Here is a 22,789-nt window from a genome sequence, read left to right as displayed (position 1 = left end):
GGAATGATGTTACCCAGGAGGATTCACCAGTGCTGAAAAATGCTCTATTAAAATTATCCAGCAATAGCTTATCAAAGCAGGGTGAAATATTCTATTTAATATTTCACAAAACGATTGTCCAAAATGCAGTGTACTGGATAAAAATGGTTAAAATCTGATATGCATCATTAAACCACCTTTAATTCTTTAAAGCATTTGTTAATGAAAATCCCATATATTTTAAATTAAAGGAAGCATTTTAGTTCTTGTCATAGGTTACCATTGTCTCAGCTGTGTACGCATATATTATTTGCTGGATAGCAAGAATTTGCTGTGACACATACTGAGCTGATCCCCATTAAAGGACTATCACAGAGTACACGTGGTTTGCCACAAGAAAGTGAGCAGCTCATGGCTACACTATAGTACAGGATTCTTTAGAAACCAAAAGAAAAACTTGCTTTAAAAAAGAAAGTTGCCAATCTGGGCCAAAACAACTTATTAAGGGTGCTGCCTTTTATTTTTCCGTTGCTGCGGATCACTTTAGTCTCAACACCCTGGAGAGCAGTTGCTCTGCTCCGCTGCTCTTCAATCCCAGTGCCAGTCTTATTGCTCTCCATTGCCTGTGGGACATATAAAAGCAAGAGGACCAACCAAGAGCAAGTTAAAACTTTCAGTGTTAAAAAAATTGACCATTGAGAGCTATTTTCACAATATGTGTGAAATCATTTCTTGTCTCCAAAGTCAGTGGAGTTTTAAAGTTGTATCTTCTTCCTTTATCTTATTTTGACCCCTTCTGTTAATATAGGAAATGCAAATCCAGACTGTAATGAGGGAATTGTACAGCTCAGAGCTACAGATCATATTAATTCCAGCTTCACTGTGCTGTTTTCTCAGCCCACAACCATCCAAACGCCCCCAGCAACTTATCTGTCAGGGAGAGAACAGACAGAATATTAATACAATACAGCACGGCAATCGCAATAGCTTGTTATCCTTCGTCTCTGGTACACATCTTTCCATGCAGCACAGTCATTTTTCACAGATGTTTTTATATAGGTGCATCATTCTTTTAGGTTCGTTTTGTTGAGCTGTAATTCTGCATCGACCAGATTGTGACAGTACTGTAACCAGCTCATCTAGTGTCATCCAAAGTTTAGTCAGGACTTGGTATTTTGGCTATTACTATTTTAGATGCCTTTGTGCTACAGTTGCCATTTACTGTAGTATAAAAACATCTGATTGCTTTTACTTCAACTAGTGGCAGAGTGTTGCAAGGGATGCACTCGGAGCTCAGCCGTGACTCAAAAAGGTCTTTTAAAAGTCACCAGGATGTAATAAATGTCAGGGAAAATGATACCAAATTAATCTGAACAGGAAGAAGAATGCATTAGTAAAATAGCTATAATACAGTAAATTATTGCTTCATAAAACAATGCCAGTACTCTGCAAAACATTGCAGCCTTTCAATTGCTAGCTTTGTTGAGCACAATACGCTGTTTCTTTCTTTGTATGTAATCTATACAAGTATTAAATGAGTGTTTCTCAGGAGGGATATCGTGTTACCTTTTCTATTTTTCAATGTGGCAGCAGCAACCTTTATGTATGTAGTGTGTGTGTGTGTTTTTTCAGGGTTAAAAACTAGCTGGATAGCGTTTCTTGGTTTTACAAACTCAGTTCCCTGTCGGCTCTTCTCTGATTTGCCGTATCATTTTACACTGAGCACAACTGAAACAGTTGGAAGCGTCTGCAGTGAAAGAAATTCAAGCAGTATTGTTTTCTTCTTTGTGAGTAAGACAATTATTTTCTTTCCCATTTCAATGCATTACTTTGTAGCCTTTCCTTAGGAAATCAATAACTACAGTCAGTGAAAAATATCTACAAGAAATAATGGAAACTATATAAATCGACCAGCTAATGATCTGCTGGAAACCCAGTCAACATTGTATCTGCATGTAGTGGACTCTTTAATAATAGCACTGCTGACCTGTCCCCATATAAAACAACATTCACTGAAGCATGCACATCTATGTAATGAGTTGCGTGCCGAATTAACTATGAGGAAGTTGGCTTCAGGTCAATTTCCTGCTGACATTTGTATTTGGTGGTAGGTGGGTGGCATATTTTCTTCCCCTTTTGATGAATCACAATGATGTAATTTCTTTCTAATTAATTACACACATCTATCAATCAGTAAATACATTATTTAACCAGGTAACTCAACTGAGAATTCATTTACATTTTGGATGAAGACAGCATTAATTGTTTACTACAACTATATATTTTAGGATGCATAAGAAAACACAACATTCAAGTATACTTATTACAAATACAATAAAAAAAGAGAGGTGTAGGATTTGAACACAGAGCTCTGGGTTTACAAACAGCCGACTTTTCATAATGCCTGGAACCCTATATAACAGGAGGTCAGCCTTAGATGAAGATGTGTATCTGAAACAAGTGTGATGTCATTTACTCTGGCAACAAAATTGAGTCTGTGGGTCAAAATTGATTTGCAAACAAATCATATGTGCTGCACAGTATAATCTCTATGAATTTCACTTTATTAACAGCTTAATCTGTACAGCAACATTAACCAGAAGGGTGCTCTGCTCATAGATCTTTTAATAGCCAGTGTTTTCAGTGTCTGGGTGTTGTTCTTCAACTATGGGTGTTTTCGTTCCCTCATCGTAACGAAGGTGGACAAATCACCTCACAAGCTGTTCACAAAGATCCACAAGCTTTAACAAAAACAAATACTGATATAGTAGTATTACTATTGTCGAGCTGCAGCACTGAATAGCAATGTTGCAATCTGATGTCTTTAAAGTCAGGATTACGTTTGCCGTGAGATTTTGATTTCAAGTCAGGATCAGGTTTGTTTGTAGCTGCTCCTGGGTGTTCTTGGCCCTGTGAATGAAGTGAAAATATGCACAAAATTACCTTATATGTGCACAGTTCACAGAGCTACACTCTGTATTGCTTATTTTAATTTAAAAAATAAATAAACTACAACATCAGTTGCAAAAAGTGTTCTCTCGCCAGCTCCTTCCTTCAGCATTTGCTGTTCCGTTTTCATAAACGGATCGGCTGCACCTGCGTTTCAAATAAATCCCACCCTAACATGGTTAGTTTGAGACGCAGGTGCCCTTGTCTGCGCAGTCATCGAAGCTGACATGCAAATGAGGGCCACACCTCGAAACTTATGGGGACAACTGGCACTAACGCAGAAAAGTACAGGGTAAATCGCATTAGAGGACAAAGGCAGTTTTCTCCCGTTGCGGCGAGTTTTTGTATCACAATTACGGGCCCTAGTAAGGTGTAACTTAAGAGATGAGCTCTGGACGAGGAATCTTCTCTGTTGTGTGAAGGAATTAAGTTCCTATATTATATAATGTGTTATTCTAACAGGAACCTGATTTACCCGCTACGCGCAAATAAAAGTCATGGCATTACTTAGTAATGGCTATGGTGGCTCCGTTGTGATTTAGCTGTTTGCAATGTATCGTAAATGAAAGTTTACTTTGTATGAATTACTTTATATGCAATTGTGTGTGTGTGTGAATCATGTGTTAAGTACTATGTTAAAAAATGCATCGTCAGCAGTAAAAATTACAGTTGGTATGTATACATTTTTAACGCTGATGCATTTTAACAGTGTAGCGGCCTTTATAACAGCATTTAAAAACAGATATCACCATAATTTGACTGTGGAAATGATGTCTGTCTGCCAGTCAGACACACATGGTTATACGCTGTGAAAATGGCTTTTAAAAACATAATTAGCTGCATTATTTGGAATGAAGCTGCCACGTTGTTATTACTTTGTTTTTCACTAATAAAAGGCAGCCCATTTTCTAGAAGGTTCACAAAAAAACTAAGTGTTAATTTCTTGCTGTTTAATTTTTAATACACATTCTCTCTACACTGCCAGATACACCTTTTGCAACTCAACTCTGGTTATAATATAGGCATATGGTTTATGTGCATAGCTAGGGACGCATTTAACTGAAAACTATATTTTTAGGCAATAATCTGTTAAAAAGTAATGCACGATTTGATTTGACACTTTTGCAACGCTTGACACCTATGGCACTTCTAACTCTTTATAATAATGTTTCATGCAATACTAAGTGTAAAGTTTCTTTTAGTATTTCCCACCAACTAAAAAGTTCATTAAATGAGGTTCAGCATGGGATACACTAAACCTGCAATATGAGCAGAATACAGAATGACTCCGCCTAACATTATGTGGAAAATAGCAAGAATATCCCTGCAAGTTTACTGGCAAAAGTATACCAAAGTGTATTATAGAGCTAGTTGATCATCTCAGCCAATCAGGTCCTGAGTACAGTGGTTATTGTCCTGTGGTAGATGCCTTCTAAAGCTAACAGGACTTTAAAAACTTAAAATTCACTTTAAACTCTGTGCCTATAATGAGATGGCCTAAAAAAACAAGCAGTGAATAGATTGCCTTATGTACTGCATGTCTTTACTGGTAGTGCACTCACGTTATCTTGTGGTATATACAGAGATGAAAACTCCAAATTAACTCCTGGTTTCTGTCTTCAACAGTGTGTTTCCTCTTTATAGAATTGTTTTTTTAAAACAAAGGCAAATTGGAGACATTGTTTTTTTTTTTGTAAATAGAAAATGTGTAATGTTTCACAGCAAGCAAAAATGATGAAATATACTCATTGTATTCGTATGGCTATGTATCGCCTTTGATTTAAAACAACAATAACAGTTGTATAGTAGAGCAGACTTTATTATGCCCTAATAAAGCTGTCACCCTATCCTTGGTAGAATGTTACCACAGGAGGGGTAACTGTTATTAATGTTAGCAACCTAGGGATGTTTTCAAAGTACTATCCTCTACGGGATGTCTTTCAAGATGTAGTCAAGGTTAAACTATGCATTGACTAATACTAATAAAAGTGAAGAACCAGAAGAAACATTCTTCTCACAGTACACACTGGACCAAGATATCATATCAGAAACCCATGTGCAGCATTTGTTCTTAATCTGTTGGTTTACCACTACTAGCAACGCTACAGATTTCTCAATGTTAATACACTATTATAATAATGGCATCCTAATTCCCATCGATACAGTATCTTCAGATATGTGCTGTAATGGTTCTGTTTTTAATATTAAACACAGTATAAATTATAAAAATGTATTTTATTGCTGAAACAGGTCTAACAGCCAAGAACGAGACACTCGTCTTCATTTCATTCGAAGGTTCAAAACCTGAGCAACCAGACTGGCAGGTTTGATCTAATCAAAGTGTTGGAGGAAAAAAGATAACATCTAAACCTGATTAATAGGTATTAGGTAACTGGCTAGGTTTCTGTCTAACAAATGCATTAGCAGACAGCTTATCTTGCACAAAGCTCATTGGAAAGGTCAAAGGAAAATGTGGTAATTTTCCAGAGAAGCATATTTCAACTTCAAAGATGAATTCACATTGATTTAAAACTATCAGAAACTAAGTCAAGCAGACAAACGTATTAATGCATTAACCGAAACATCTAAATTATAGCTTTATGATTGAGTGTTTGATGTTACAGGTGAACCACCATTCCAACCTACTGCCGTATGATGTAGTGAAGGCTCTTCTCATTCTCTCAGTGTTTTTATGACTGTCCCCAGTCCCAATGCAATTTAACTGTACTGAGGTACGGAACGCACACAGGCACTTGAATAATTATTACTCCACCAAACTCTCTAAACTACCGTAATAAATATTCTTTCTTTCTTTTGAGAGAGAGAGAGGGGGGGGGGGGATCTGTACCTAAGTGCATAAAGCCTGTTTTTGTTGGGCTTATTAAAAGTGGCAAATCTAATACTGATCCTGATTTCAAGCTCTGAGCCACATTAATCCTTCTCAAAAAGCAGACGCGGATTTGTAGGTTCAAAATAAAAGCCAGCTCTGCTAAGGTGAGCATTTCACACACAGAGTCTGATTAGATATTTTAATGTAATTAAACCAAAACCAGATGTGCTGTAAGAATGAGTTTAATAAAGCATGTGCTTTCAAGAGAACTCCTGATTGCTCATTATAGTGCTTGTTTTGTGTCAGGTCGTGCCAGCACAGGTGTGATAGATATTACCCCCCTCCTTTTGGTGTTGGCATACAGTTTGTGTTAGGGCATGCAAATAACAGCCTGTTGGCATTTTAATTGTTGACCAAGTTTATAAACAATTCATAGATTGTATGTGTTTGAGTTACAGAGCTACAAGGCTGAAGTTGTACCAGGGCAGTAACAAGTGAAATGGAGGGGCTGAGGCAGATTTCTTGACGGCATAAACCTGTTGTTGTCCACCCCCCTCCCCACCTACTAATATCTGAGAACTCAGCTGTCCCTTTTCCACTCTATATGCATGACAAGAGAGCCTTTGTTTTCCATTCCATCAAGGTTAGACAAGCGATGTGTGACAAGCCAGGTTTGCTTTAGGTTTAGGTATTTAGGGTTTTTTTTTTTCGTTCACATGCAATTAATTGTTGAAGAGACTACAGGGGGGGGGGGGTGGGTTGCAGTAGGTAAGAGGAGTCTTTGTATGAGGTTAGTGTGGCATAACTTAATGAAATATAGACGTGTTTTTCCCAGACAAGGTCTGTTTAGAGAGGTATGTACAGTGCAGTATGTGTACAGTGCAGTATGCAAATGGTACATACTGCACAGCACATTTGAACTTGTTTTTATGGACTAACCAATTTGGAACAAAAAACACCTTTTAGTTTCCATTTAAATGTATTTGAATTCAGTTTTATCTACCCTATAATTTATATTAAAATTTCCAACAAGCTTTTGTCAGTCAAATACTCGCTGGGATGCAACTCCAATCCCATTTGTTCTTGTTGGTCAGAATAAAAATCTAAAATTCAAACGGGAATGAAGTACAATTGACAGAAATCATTCAGATTGCAATAGTTTATATTTCCCAAAACAAGTATTTCTGACTGCCAATAATAATAATAATAATAATAATAATAATAATAATAATAATAATAATAATAAACATGAAATCAGCATTGGAAATAACTAGTGTGAACAAAGAATATATCAGTATTGGGCTATAGTTCAAGAGTGTGTTTGAAACGAGAACTGTAGCAATACGAAAATAGTGTGCCTATTTTTGTGGTTTACAATTCTCACTGGTTGTCATTTCTATATTCTAATTACAGACCTTGCGTTCAGGGGTAACACTAATGATTCTTTAGCAAGATGCAGTCTGACGAAAATCCAGACATTATTATGACACAAGAAGCTGTTAGAAAGCGACACAAATCAATTACAATGTGTCAGACAACACTATAGAGAATCAAATCAACATGTGAAATTATAGGAATAAAACATACAAGTGCCAAATAAACATGTGAAGGATAACTGGTCATTATTGACCCTGTTACACTGGATTTGACTCAATTTTATCCTCAGGTTGTTTGGCACTGGAAATGGTTCTTATAATTGGTATTGGTGCATTTTACAGTATTCCTGGTTATCACGAAGGACAGCTGACATCTAACAATATACAGTATTCTGGGAAAAGCTCAGAATGTGAATATATAAAATCCACAAATTATATTTACTCATTGTCAAAATAGTTAGGGGTCTTGGGAAATGTTATAAGGGACTATAGGTTACTGTATTTCCAATCCAGAGGTACATTTCTCCACAGTTTACTACATGAGAGTATAAGCAGGCATTCATTTCTCCACATGTTACAAGTTAATGTGTCTGTTATTTCCTCCACTCCTTTGCGTCACCAAATGCCATGCACCAACACAAGTGTTTATCTAAAGCCACAATAGGGGATATGATGGAGGCGATTGTACAAAACTGTATGTAGCACTGGGGCTGAGGCTGTGTGGTCCAGTGGTTAAAGAAAAGGGCTTGTAACCAGGAGGTCCCCAGTTCAAATCCCACCTCAGCTATTTACTCATTGTGTGACCCTGAGCAAGTTACTTAACCTCCTTGTTCTCCATCTTTAGGGTGAGACGTAGTTGTAAGTGACTCTGCAGCTGATGCATAGTTCACACACCCTAGTCTCTGTAAGTCGCCTTGGATAAAGGTGTCTGCTAAATAAACAAATAATAATAATAACTTAACATTTTTCCAGCTATCAGGAGAACCTGTTGTGCAATCATCATGACACCTGGTAATAACCATATCCGAAGATAGTGACGGTGTCATAGTCTGGGGAGATAGGGAGGTGTGTGTACATTCATCCACCCATCATTTTTGGGATATACTTTAAAATACTGTTACATTTACTACAAGTCGTTATACTGTAGTTGCCGTTTATCCATATTTGCCACGTGCACGTAGCACAAGATTGTCTGATAGTGGGGATGGAACTCCATACATTAACAACATGCATCTAACAGTTATTGTCCGGATCTTATCATTTAAAAAAGGCCAGAAGAAAAGAGCAGAAGAAAAGGAGTGTAATGGACTTGGGTATGAGGCAAACCAGGAATCCCTGAGTCTGGTGTTCATGCTCATTTTGATTGTAATTTTCAAAAGCACAGCTGCTCCCTCAGTTTCATACTTCCGCCACAACTGAAACTAACGTGACACTTTTTAAAAAGGCTAAAGGGAAAATTGTTTAATGGCTGTCAAGGTATTGACCTCGTCAGTTCAATAAACTCTTGACTTCCTGAAAACTCCAAATGGCCGCTAATCAGGGTTGTGCTGCTTAACTTCTGTTGTTGTTTGCCAGGTGTTGTTCGATGGCTTTTTTCTTGTTTTGTTTGCATGGCAGTGTTTAAACCAGCACTTCACATACCGTAACTCTACCAACAGCAATAACGTAGACATCGGAATGCGCGAGCATGTTCCATGCGTAGGGGCTAGTTTGATCAATCTACTGTATACCCCACCAGGATAAACCACACCTGTAATTTTACTGCATTGGGGAACCATTCATGGTTATCCAGGTTTACCTCACAAATAAGTGATTGATACAATCCGAGTAGATTCCCTGGTACTGTACCATGCCTTAAAATAAGCTGTGGCTTATCCTGGTGTGGGATACAACAGGCTGATCAACCTTTTATATTTAAAGAACCAGTTATCCAACCAGTTATATAGAGCACTCTTTCTCAAATTCTGTATTTGCTACTATGATGAAGGATTTACAGTACACTGCAAACATACCTGTTGATAAGGAGAAAATGTAGACTTCTACTTCTCTGTCTTCTACGGTTATCAGTGTGAGCTGGTGATTTCAGTACTGTATTGTAAGGTCATTGATATACAACCTCTGGTTCCACTTGTTACTAATGTGTTTGATGACCACAATGTGGGATGACCTTGGTATTTGATGTATTGCTTAGATTGTTTGCCCTGTGTGCATCTGGCTGCTGTTGGTGGTTATTATGCGCATCATGTTTTGTTGCAGTTCCTCAGGAATTGAGGCCTGTAGGGAATGGAAGTACTGAAACGGCCATAAAATTGTTTATTGACTTACATGCATGAGCGCTTTGGCGAAGAAAACAATAGGTTGCTTTTTTTTTCACTTGTTTCATGGTACAGGCAATGCTGGGATGCTGGTAAATGCATTTGAAGACAGTTGGCCATTTTGTTTCTCTGTGCTTCAGTATGTATTTTGTTTATAAAACTTGACCTGACACACCAGATAACATTCATATTGTCTTAAAATGATGACGATCTCTGTGACAGGGTACCCCTTGTCACTGGTTCTTGAGTGGATTTGTGGCTTTATGGAAGCAATTGGGATGCGCAACAGGAGATGCATTGCTAGGCAACCAATTGAGCAGGTAGGCTCGCCCTGTGCTGAGCTGATTGGGAGGTCCTGATAGACTGGGAGGCGTTCCCGGGGAGCCTGCATGCAGTTCAAAAAGCATCAGCGCCACAGCTCGAGGCTACTGCTATGAAATAAATAATAATAATAATAATAATACTGCACGGCCATAGCCATACAGACGGGCACTGAGCGAAAGCTTGCGGTGTTTAATCAAGGAGGAGAGCGTCCGCTCCATGGAGAGAACTACTACACGAAACCCTTCCACTCCAAGACGGTATGGGCAGCAGTGTGGAGTAGTGGTTAGGGCTCTCGACTCTTGACCGGAGGGTCGTGGGTTCAATCCCGGGGGGGGGACACTGCTGTTGTACCCTTGAGCAAGGTACTTTACCTAGATTGCTCCAGTAAAAACCCAGCTGTATAAATGGGTAATTGTATGTAAAAATAATGTGATATCTTGTAACAATTGTAAGTCGCCCTAGATAAGGGCGTCTGCTAAGAAATGTAATAATAATAAGATGGTGCTCGTGAAGGCATTGCCGAGGCCGTTTGAAGAGGCCGAAGTCGCCGTGAGGATGCCAGGACTCCGGGAGCTCAGAAGTAGGTTAGTTTAGGGGATGCTGATCGAGAGGGTGTTCATTGTAGGTTCCTGGAGTGGGACGTATCTTTTAGTAAGGCTAGCGCTCGCCTTGTATGGCAACCTTTTATTTGTAGCTTTGTTTTCTTTTCTTTATTAAATCTGACACTGGGACTGCCATTGCTGGTACCCAAGTGGCAGCATTTGTGTTGTAATTAAATCTGTGTGCCTGTTTGGCATGTCAACACACCATACTCTGTGTCTGCCTCATTATTATCCAGTGACGACCCATGTATGTAGTGTCGCCCTGTTACAATCACCTACACATGTTTCACTTTTATTTCTCTAATGAGCTTCCCATTTTCTATTAATGACTAATATCCATAAAGTCGTCATGGCAATCAAAACAGACCATTGTGTGAATGAGTATAGCTGCTTTAACACAGCACCTGCTGCTATATGTGCTATATTGATTATAAATGAATATGTAAAGCAGTCATTCATGATTACAAATTGCATATCTGATTGGTCATGCCCTGCCCTGACCTTACCTTGGGGGTAAAAAGCATTGCACCCCAACAGAATTACATGTCTGGAGCACTGAACCCTCTACCCCCTTGCAGAACTGCATTACTTTCAGTCCCTGTATCGCGTGCCAAAAAAACCATTAGAGAGAAGAAGAAGTGGAATGCTGGCAAAGCAGATTGTCTCCTCCTTAATGCAATTAACATAAATATTTGTAAATTATACCCTGCAAAAATCAGGAACAGCAATCTCGTAATTAAGCATTACCCATGGCAACTCATTGTGCACATCTCGATCGTCAATCCATTTTCACTCTCATTAAATTAGTGGTTTATTAAAAAAATGGAAGCATATCCATTTTGCTGAGAGGCAGGGATTTTGAACTGGGAAACTGAAATCACTTTAATTACCAGAGACACTCCCGTTTATATCTAAATATATTGTTGTATAAGGCAACTGTGCATTATCATTTAAAAATATATATTGTGGTAGAGCAGAGGCTCTACTCATGGGACAGCCTGCAACCAATATGGCCACAGTCTGCACATCCACATGGTGGTTGATTGTTTGGTTGTTGAATTGAGTGATTCATTGTTTGATTAACAGTGAGTGGTAGAGTGTGGAATGTGGCCAGGAGAGAAGTTGTGGAGGAGTGTGGAAGAGAGAGGTTGTGGAGGAGTGTGGAGGAGAGAGGTTGTGGAGGAGCGTGGAGTGTGGAGGAGAGAGATTGTGGAGGAGTGTGGAGTGTGGAGGAGAGAGGTTATGGAGGAGTGTGGAGAAGAGAGGTTGTGGAGGAGTGTGGAGGAGAGAGGTTGTGGAGGAGTGTGGAGGAGAGAGGTTGTGGAGGAGTGTGGAGGAGCGTGGAGAGAGGTTGTGTAGGAGAGAGGTTGTGGAGGAGTGTGGAGGAGAGAGGTTGTGGATGAGTGTGGAGGAGAGAGGTTGGGGAGGAGTGTGGAGGAGCGAGGTTGTGGAAGAGTGTGGAGGAGTGTGTAGGAGAGAGGTTGTGTAGGAGAGAGGTTGTGGAGTAGTGTGGAGGAGAGAGGTTGTGGAGGAGTGTGGATGAGTGTGGAGTGTGGAGGAGCGAGGTTGTGGAAGAGTGTGGAGTGTGGAGGAGTGTGGAGGAGAGAGGTTGTGGAGGAGTGTGGAGGAGAGGTTGTGGAGGAGTGTGGAAGAGAGAGGTTGTGGAGGAGTGTGGAGTGTGGAGGAGTGTGGAGGAGAGAGATTGTGTAGGAGAGAGGTTGTGGAGGAGTGTGGAGGAGAGAGGTTGTGGAGGAGTGTGGAAGAGAGAGGTTGTGGAGGAGCGTGGAGTGTGGAGGAGAGAGGTTGTGGAGGAGAGAGATTGTGGAGGAGTGTGGAGGAGAGAGGTTGTGTAGGAGAGAGGTTGTGGAGGAGTGTGGAGGAGAGAGGTTGTGGAGGAGAGAGATTGTGGAGGAGTGTGGAGGAGAGAGGTTGTGTAGGAGAGAGGTTGTGGAGGAGTGTGGAGGAGAGAGGTTGTGGATGAGTGTGGAGGAGAGAGGTTGTGGAGGAGTGTGGAGGAGTGTGGAGGAGAGAGGTTGTGGAGGAGTGTGGAGGAGAGAGGTTGTGGAGAAGTGTGGAAGAGAGAGGTTGTGGAGGAGTATGGAGGAGAGAGGTTGTGGACGAGTGTGGAAGAGAGAGGTTGTGGAGGAGAGAGGTTGTGGATGAGGGTGGAGTGTGGAGGAATGTGGAGGAGAGAGGTTGTGGAGGAGTGTAAGAAGGAAAAACACCAGGATAGCTGTAGCTCGAGTGTTTTGGGGCTTGTTTATTTTGACTAGTTTGGTAGTTTTGTTTAAACCTTTGATTTGTTCCTGTGTTTGTTTATTTATGATTAAAAGTGTGCAAACCATTGTTGTGTTTGACAAACAACTCAGACGCTATGTTTTGATGTTGTGCTGTTTATTAACACTCAACAGACTGAGGCCAAACTCCTACCTGCTGTCGTATCCCTTCATGCAATCCTATCTCACATAAAGTCCAGCTCCTTCACACTTTACGGTACCTATCCCAAGTTCCCTTGTTTTAACGAGAACGCAACATTAACTGTTGTAATGAACTATAACCCATACACAACAACCATGTTAAACTGTATAATCTGACTGAGAGTTTCCTGGCGCACCCACACAAAAGCGGTGATGGAGCATCGGGTCATCCTGTCAAGAGGGGCTTCACCACAACACACACACACACACACACACACACACACATAGAGCTTAGTGTGCCTTAAAATGACATTGGGCAGCTTTGCTGCTATGGATGTTTCACGATATGAATAGTCAATCAGAAATGTACTTCCACTCACTAATCTCTTAATCACCAATAAACAGGGAAACATGGATTTTTTTTCCCTCACCTTTATTCATTAAAAGCTGGGGAGTAATGTCAGTAGTTCAGGTTATTATGGTGGCTCACTGAAGACATGGAAAAATAATTTATCTTGTGATCTCGACATGACACGTTTCTATTTCATTTATCCCCCGTCCTTATTGAGCTGCCATAGGGTTATTTTATGATTTGAAGAAAAGAATCTACCATTTTTTGCCGTAACACTTTACATTAAATTTCTCTAATTACTGTGTATTTACATAGTAGTTACTTAGTAAATACATTATTATTATTATTATTTATTTCTTAGCAGACGCCCTTATCCAGGGTGACTTACAATTGTTACAGGATATCACATTATTTTTACATACAATTACCCATTTTACAGTTGGGTTTTTACTAGAGCACTCTAGGTAAAGTACCTTGCTCAAGGGTACAGCAGCAGTGTCCCCCACTGGGGATTGAACCCACAACCCTCCGGTCAAGAGTAAAAACTACTCACTTCTAAATCTTTTGTAGTCATTTTTGTATTACTTTAGTATAAATACATGTTAATTTGGATTCATATGTTGTTTTTTTCTGACTTTATGTGAACGAAAAGACACAAATTCGCCCGTTTTCTCATTGGAAATAGGTAAATTTCAAAATATCACTGTCCTGGTCACAAAAGCAAAGTTTGTGGGGAATAATAGCCATTTTCTATACTTTTGAGGCATAAGCAATTAGGAAATAACACTTACTACCCAGGAACCAAAAAAAAAAAAAATTGTTACACGGTGTAATCAAAGAGGCGGCCACAGCAAGTGTGGATATTTATATCTCAGCTCAGTATTGAGAAGGCAGTTGCCTAGCACCCTCCAGACTGCGTGAGTTCTGTAATTTTAGCAGTTTCATAAACAGGTCAGCAGCAGGTGAGTTTCATTTCTTTGGCAGATGGGGAAAGATCAAAGAGGATCACATGTACATAAATAACAAAAAAACAAACATATAACCTAGACTAGAGCAACACGAATCTGAACAAGATAACATTGCTTGAATTAAGACAGCATCGTGTTTCAGTCAACAGGCTTGCTTTTTCCTCCTCCATTTGTCCATGGTACTGTGGTCACTTATTCTACAATTCAGATTGACTGTACAATTTAATAGTGCCACAATTTCCTAAGGGGGACAACTATTTAGGTCTCTTGGGTTTCAGGAAGTGCTCCAGATAAGTTTTTGGGTCATTGAATAATTTACTCTCCAATTTAGACTCTATGTGAGTTAAATTGATTCTGGGTGAGTAAAATTCAACATTAACTTGAAGTCATGAGTACGTTCAATAAATACTGTAATTGCTTTAATGCAACTTCCATTGCCTTATTTTCAAACTGAAGAAAAATCCAACAATGTATTACTCACAGACCTGTAGTCCTGCCTTAATATTATTAATAATATTATAGCTGCTGCTCTCCATGTAGTTAGCTGCTGTGTTCCCTGGGTCTCCTCCTAGCACTAGGCTGTTACAGTTTTTATAGTTTTCCGTAAATCGTCCTTTCTCAGTCTCTTGTGCTCTCCCATTCCAAGTTGACAGACACACTACCTAAAAAATGTAAAACCAAAAAAAAAAAATCCAAAAAATATAAAAATGTACTGATACTGCACTAATGCTAATAAAGAAATGATACAATATTGTATTCCTTATTGATTGCATTGCTACAGCAATATAAGTATCCTGACACTCCAAACACATTTTGTATTTATTATATAAATGTACCTTCCAAAAATATAGCTGACAGACAGGTAAATTGGTAGGGTAGGCTGAGGGGGACTAAGATGGCGCCGAGAAATCCTAAGGTGCAACAATCCAGTCGCTTATTCACCAGTCACAAACACGCATTGCGAGTGGATTCAACCGTACGTTTTTTACATTTTTTAAATTAAAAAAGCTGACTTATTGGGGCTCCCGAGTGGCGCATCCAGTAAAAGCACTCGCTAGAGTGCAGGATGCGCTCTATAGCCTGGACGTCGCCGGTTCGAGTCCAGGCTATTCCACAGCTGACCGTGGACGGTAGCTCCCAGGGGGCGGCGCTCAATTGGCCGAGCGTCGCCCAGGGGGAGGGAGGGTTAGGTCGGCCAGGGTGTCCTCGGCTCACCGCGCACCAGCGACCCCTATAGTCTGGCCGGGCGCCTGCGGGCTTGCCTGTAAGCTGCCCAGAGCTGCGTTGTCCTCCGACGCTGTAGCTCTGAGGCGGCTGCACGGTGAGTCTGCAGAGTGTAAAGAAGCGGGCGGCTGACTGCACACGCTTCGGAGGACAGCGTGTGTTCATCTTCGCCCCTCCCGAGTCAGCGCAGGGGTGGTAGCGGTGAGCCGAGCCTAAAAATAATTGGGCATTTTCAAATTGGGGAGAAAATAATAATAAAAAAAACTAATTGGCAACGACTAAAAAAAAAAAAAAAAAAAAAAGCTGACTTATTGGTCACGTGTTTCTGGCAAGTCCCAGGCAGGTTGCAAGTAGCTGTCCCTGCATTTCTATGATCTACCGCTTGCCATATATTCACAATTCACCATTGAGACACCGGGAACCAATGAAGCACAAAAAAGCTTGACAACATGTGAACTGTGCAGCAGAATTATTCCATCAAAATTTAATATTATATGTAATTCATAGTTTGTCAATGCGTGAAACACCCAGTACGCTGCTTAGCTGGAGTGTTGGTTTCATATTTTTATATATAGATGCCTCTATTGTTATGTACAACTGAAAAGGAAGTAGTTCTGCATGAAAAACATGGCACTGGAAAATGGAATCAGTCCATTTCCTGATTCCATTATATTATCAGAAAATAATGTAGAAGCATTATCCAAATGACTCATTCTCCATAACTAATTATTAAATCGAATCTTTGAAGATTTTATATATGATTATAGGAAGTATGCAACTTTAAATATTTGTCAGTGTTAATCAGTTACATACGTTTAACTGAGAAACTAATCATTGAACAATCATTTCTAGTATTTTCTTTTTACTTTTATAGATACTTTATTTATAGATTGACTTTTTTATTTATTTATTTATTTTCAAAAATTTAGAGTGACTGTGACAGGATGGCTGGGCGGTGATGTCAAGCCGGATGCAGGAAGTAAAAATACTGACACCAAAATACTGCAGATTTTAAAATAATAAAGGACGCGGCGGTGCCGTTTACTCAAATACAAAAATAAATAAAAGCTTTAAACAAAAAGAATCTTGCATAGAGCCAAAAATAAAACAGGTAAACAAAACAAGTCACGAACACAAAGTATAAATAAACCATACAGGTCAGGCTGGGCTGTAGCCTTCACTGTTCCTGTATCTTTTTTTAGTTTTGTTTTGTTTTTCTCTCCTCGCTCTCTCCACTCTCGTTCCTCATACACCCACCCCGAGTGCAGAGAGCTACAGGTTTATATATATTTTTTTTTTTTACCGTCGCTGCAGGAATTCTCCACAGCTCAGGGCTACTGAAGGTTCAGGGGGCTTCTGCCAGACTCACATGACCGAGCCAGCTTCCTCTTCTACACCCAGGAACTCGAGAGCGGATCACCAGCTTTTGGAGGACAAAGGCCAGTCCTACAGGTGTCCGCCGGAACTCAGTGGGCAGCAAGGTTTGCTGTAGTGTGATGAGGAGAAAAAGTCACTTCCGGGTTTGCCTCCCGAACCTGTAGGAGTGCCAAGGCCAGTGCAGCACTCCCTCCAAAAGACTGGTGACTTCACCCAGCCAGGACGCAAACCTACATTTCCCTGACTGTATGACTCACCCTGCACACCACGTGGCCAAGCTTTTACCAGGTGAGCCACTCGGGGGACCCCATGATAACTTTTTTGGTGTGCAATATCCTAATGGTCCCATTAATAAGGTGGCCATATGGCTCTGTGTTCAGCGGGACAGTTTGGGACAGTTCAGGCTTTTCAACTCACAACCCAGTGCATTTTGGGTAAGTGTAGTCCTGCTTCTCTTAAAGGAAAGAATGGTACCTGAGAAAGGTAAAACATACCAGAATGCATTTGGGTTGTGAGTTGAAAAGCCTGAACTGTCCCAAACTGTCCCGCTGAACACAAAGCCACATTGTCACCTTACCCACTAACAGAAAATGAACGTGAGAATGGGTGAAGGATAATTTTGTTGCATATCTCTCAGGCCAAGGCGTGTCATTTTAAATGACCAAAATCTTGCACCTACTTTACATGTTTTTTGTATTACTTTTTTTCCCCAAGCGTCTTGTCATATCTGCATATTATATGAAGTCTTTGAAATGTACCGTCAGTGTTTCCCTACTCCTGTTTCATTCAGGTAGTAACTAGAAGGGAAAGTTTGCTGCTGTCTTCCTGGAGCTAGAAGCAAATGAAATGCAAATTTCTTCTGGATTGCAGATTTCTTCCTGATGAAACAACAAAGAACTGATACACTGAATGGTATTTATGTAAGAAAACATTTACATTTAAATTTAAATATACATTTAAATAATACATGTAAAAAAGTGGAATCATATACAGTGAATGGGACAGTATGATTATCATTCTATTTTTCAGTTTGTTCCTCTTTGAACAAATATGGGAATTTAAACTATTATTTTTACAGAAGAACATTTTTCTGGTTTCCCACAAACATTGGATTTGCTACAACAAAAATAAAACATTTGAAGAAGTCAGTATCCACATAATGCACAATCCACACCCATTGAAACCATGTGACTGCCGTACATTTAATTCACAATTACAATCATCAGAGTGGTACGAATAAGGTAAATCATTACAGACAAGCTCAAATAAGAGAAATTAAAAGAAATGAAACATTTTGGAAAAGTAACAAAGAAAATACAAAAAAATACAAACGCTGTGTTCAAAAGATGCTGTCTTGTTATGATTGGTCAATATGAGACAATTAGTTGATAGAAAATCATCAGCCAATGAAAATGCCTCATTGCCGGTCATTAAGTCACAGGTAAAGACTGTTAGTGAAACAAAACGCTACCCACTTGGAATAAAAGCTAATGTTTTAGTCTCATTCATCATGAATGAGAAAAAAAAAAACAGCCAGTATTTGGGCTTGTTTACAAGGAGATAGGGTGCTACACTTTCTCAACATCTTTCTTCAAACTAATAAGGGACCAATGCCCTTTTAGACAGGGGTATTGAATTGAAGTAATTCAGTGTAGTTACATGCACAAAGGAATTTTGATTATAAAAGTCATTGCTATTTTCAGAATACTTAAACTCATGTACAGCAAATGTACCCTTAAGTTACCTAATTGTTAATAGAAATTCCACCTTGCTCATGCTTGCTTGACGTTTTAGTAATAACATCAGTTTGCTACGCTGTAATACATTTATTTTTAAATAGAAGAACAAATTAATTTTTCAGCATAGCGAAACTGGAAATGTCAGCCACCACACACACTCTCCATAAAGAAGAGATGTACGGACAGCTAGCACAGACATGCTTTTTATTGCTAATACTGCTAAAATACTAACACAGTGTAATCAAGTGTATTTTATATACAATAAACCCTATACGTATCAACCATTGTCAGCCCTATAGGCCAAGAAACATCACACACTAAATATTATTTAAGCATTTTATTTAATCAATTTGCATTCTGCATCAAGTTTGGCACTATTGGCCATACACAGGGTGTTACTCCATGAATGAAAAAAAGTGTCAGTTTTTATTGACTTGTAAAGCGCTTTGGGATACTGCAGTATGAAAGCCGCTATATAAATAAATAAACTCACTTACTAAGTTAAAGTAAGTTATTGGAAGAATTTGATATTATCGATATCAAAACACATGCACAATATCAATGTCAAATTTTCACATTATTCTTATTATTGTTATTATTAGTATTATTACTATGCCACACAATGACATTCAATTACATTAAAAAAACTGTATCTTTTTTAAATCAGCAACATTGTAAAACTATACATGCACTTCTCAGCTCCATCAGAGTCAAAATCTGTGTCAGACAGCTTCTTCAGAGCCAGCCATGGCACTTTCATGCTATTAAATAAGACACCCATGAAACAGAAAGGGGTCATTAAAAGATTAGTGCTCAAGTCAAATTTCAATCTGTTCTGTGATTACACTTTGCTGGCTCCTTATTATACCTAAAAAAAAGCAGCACAGAAACTATACAGCCGGTTACGTTTTCTATTATATTTCATGATCATGAAAAATTGTACTTTTCCTTTCATACAAATGGCCTCAGGAAAGTAGCACTTTTCCATGGAAGCTCTTGCTTCCCGCTGTAGCTCTTGGTTGGCTGCATGGTGAGTCCGCAGTGTGAAAAAAGCGGTCGGCTGACGGCACACGCTTCGGAGGACAGTTTGGCTGTTCCAAGGGTTCGAACACGTGTGGGAGAATTATCTTTTGCGTATCAAAATCCCAAAGACGTGTAATTGTTTCCATCATTAGTATGAAGATTTAACTTAATTCTCTCTCTGGTTTTAAAAATCTGATTTTGGAATTGCTTAGAACCGGTATTTATTCTGTTCTTAGATCTCTGTATGCTGCTGATTAAGTTTGAACCAAATATGTTTTTATTTTGTTGTTTGTACATTCTAATTGTTTTCTTATACATTGCAATTGTCTTTTGTTTTCTTGTTTTCCAGGACACCCTTGTAAATGAGGCTCAATGGGTAAATATCCTGGTTAAATAAATACATTAAACCAAGCAGCAGTGCAGATAGCAGGGACTCATTAGAGCCTATGTAGAGGGTTACACAAACTGAAATCGAGAGTGGCGTACCAACATAGAACAACGTTCAGGTAAGATAAATACAATTTAAATGAGACTTCCCTTTTAATGAAACAACAGTGACTTAATAAAACACCCGTCTTCCCTTATTTGCATTTATCCATAAGGGAGTACATGACCCAGGTTCAATATAGAGTTAAAGGAAAACAGTAAGTATTTGCAGTAGACCTGTTAAGATCATGATATAATCCCTGTTGTGTCGTCTGCAAACTGAGCTTCTTTGATCTCCTCTTAATGGTTGTGGGAGAGGCTGATGGATCACAATTTCTTCATAATCGTTTGTGTGTGACATTCTACAGACACCTGTGCATAAAGCCCCCTTTTCACATTACTGGTTCATTAGGACCTGTAAACCGCCGACTCCAATTAGAGAGGGTTTCCGTATACATGAAAAAGCCTGGACGCTAGAAAATCAGACACACAAATACAGAAAGAGGAATTTTATTTGAATTAAAATATTATTTCAAAAGGCTTGATTACCATAATTGTTTTGCAAATTTGACTAAAATGTCTGTAATATTCAATATGTGAGGTTTAGGTTTTTCATGACGGGTAAAAGTATCATTTCTGCAAGTTACTAGCATCATGTTTCACTGTGCTGTACCATGCTTACCTATGCTTCCGACACACAAATATTAAATTAGTCCAGCAGTATGCATACAATAAATTACATGGTGTGCCCTCTAGAGTTCAGGACTGCTGAGGATCTTTCAGCCAATGAGAACGCCGCTTTGACTGCTGTATGCCTTGACACAACGAAACCCGATTTAATGATATCATATTAATGTTCTGCCTTGCTTTTATTTATTAAAATGTTTGGATATACTGCTATTTTATTGATTACTGGCACGTTCACAGTTGTCTTAAAATAAAGCTAGAATATTTTTTTTTTATACAATATATAATAAACAATAATAATAATAATAATAATAATAAATAATAATAATAAACATTTTTTGACTGATTCAAATTTTGCTGCAGATGGATTTATTTTCAGAAGTTTTCATTTTTTTGGGTGGAGGATGTTGCAAGCCAACTGAATGTGATTTTGCAAGTTGTATTTGGTTGTACAGAGGAGTGGCGAAAAAAGTAACTTCTGCAAGGCTCTCGTTTCCCTCTATTGTGCGCGTTCGTCTTTTTTGTGCATGACAGTTCAGCGTGAGGTAATGGCTGGACGTTTTAGTTACAGTGTTCAGAAATTAGAATTGTGTGGTCCAGTGGTTAAAGAAAAGGGCTTGTAACCTGGAGGTCCCTGGTTCAAATCCCACCTCAGCCACTGACTCATTGTGTGACCCTGAACAAGTCACTTAACCTCCTTGTGCTCCGTCTTTCGGGTGAGACGCAATTGTAAGTGACTATGCAGTTGATGCATAGTTCACACACCCTAGTCTCTGTAAGGCGCCTTGGATAAAGGCGTCTGCTAAATAAACAAATAATAATAATTTAAGAGTTATATTTATGTGCACGTTGTACTGGTTTTACTCAAAGTGATTCCTGTTCAGGTTTTTATAAATGGGAATAATAAGAGACATGCACTTCTTTCTTGTTTGATGACCAAGAAAAATAACTTCATTTCTAAAATGTTCAATTATACAAAGATACCTAATTTAAAGGTTTGATAAAAATGTCTGTTTAGTTTTTGCAATTTATTTTATTTACTAAAATTAAAGTGTTTAAAAAATTATGTTCACTCAATGCATACTCTATGTGATTTCCATCTTTCACAATATTTAATCAAATGAATAAAGGACAGTTTAGATTAGGTTTATTTATAATGTTACAGGTTTAAACATATCAAATGTTTTTAATTTGACATTTTCCCCAAGGAGTGCGAATAGTGGGCCGCAGTGCCTAATGCAGCTGAACAGGTGGGCCTCAGGTAAAAAAAAGTTTGGGAACCCCTGCTTTAAGCAAGCAAAAGATTTCTTTCTACTGTCTTTGGTTATTCTTTATTTAAAACAGCGTGATATTTTTCTGATATTACTTTTAGTCCTTCAGTGTTATCAGAAACTGTATTTGTTTTGCCTATCGCACAGACACCAGCAGGCACCATATAATTATTTCAAAAAAATGCACCATGCAGTACCATCACACTTTTTAAACAAGAGTCTGACGCTTTATATTTGTACAGGAATGACCTCTATTATGTATTCCTGTCAGCAAGGAGATTCAACCTTGTCATGGCTGTGAAGTAACCCATCACTCCTGCCACCCACAATATCTCCAGATTTACAATCAGGCTAGTCCAGCTAATATCTGACTAACTGAATGAAATGCATTACAATAGCAGTCTAAGCAATGATAGATCAAATGTTCACCAGCAATGATCTGAAGATGTGCATAACCAATGTCTACATCTGGTTGTTAATAACTGGCAGCAGTAACAGAGCTGGATAAGTCAACTGTGGGTTCCAGCATCTGCAGGTTCCAGCCATCATGATCCGTTTGTGCTTGTTCGATAGCGCTTTCCTGTAAACGCTACTTTAATGACCCACAGTTTAAAGCTAGATTTTAGCAAGGACAAACAAGGAAAGATTTAATGCATGCCTTCAACGAATCGTCTTGCAAATTAATTGTGTGATTCTGGGACAGCATTATCCACGTATAACCCATTTTTTATGTCAAAGGCCTTCATGAAAACATTTCCCTATCCTTGTATCTTCCTTGCAAAATTCTTGCTTTGAGCTTGCGTTTAATGTACTTTCTTGATTCTTGTGTTATTTATGACATGGGTCATAACTGGAATCAGACTACCAGCAATTGTGACCTCTGTTTGTACTGAAATCATTTTTTTACAGAAAACCACCATCGAAAAGCTA

The sequence above is a fragment of the Acipenser ruthenus genome, chromosome 5, assembly GCF_902713425.1.
Source record: "Acipenser ruthenus chromosome 5, fAciRut3.2 maternal haplotype, whole genome shotgun sequence".
NCBI classification, from domain to species: Eukaryota; Metazoa; Chordata; class Actinopteri; order Acipenseriformes; family Acipenseridae; genus Acipenser; species Acipenser ruthenus.
Note: the sequence above shows the minus strand (reverse complement) of the source record.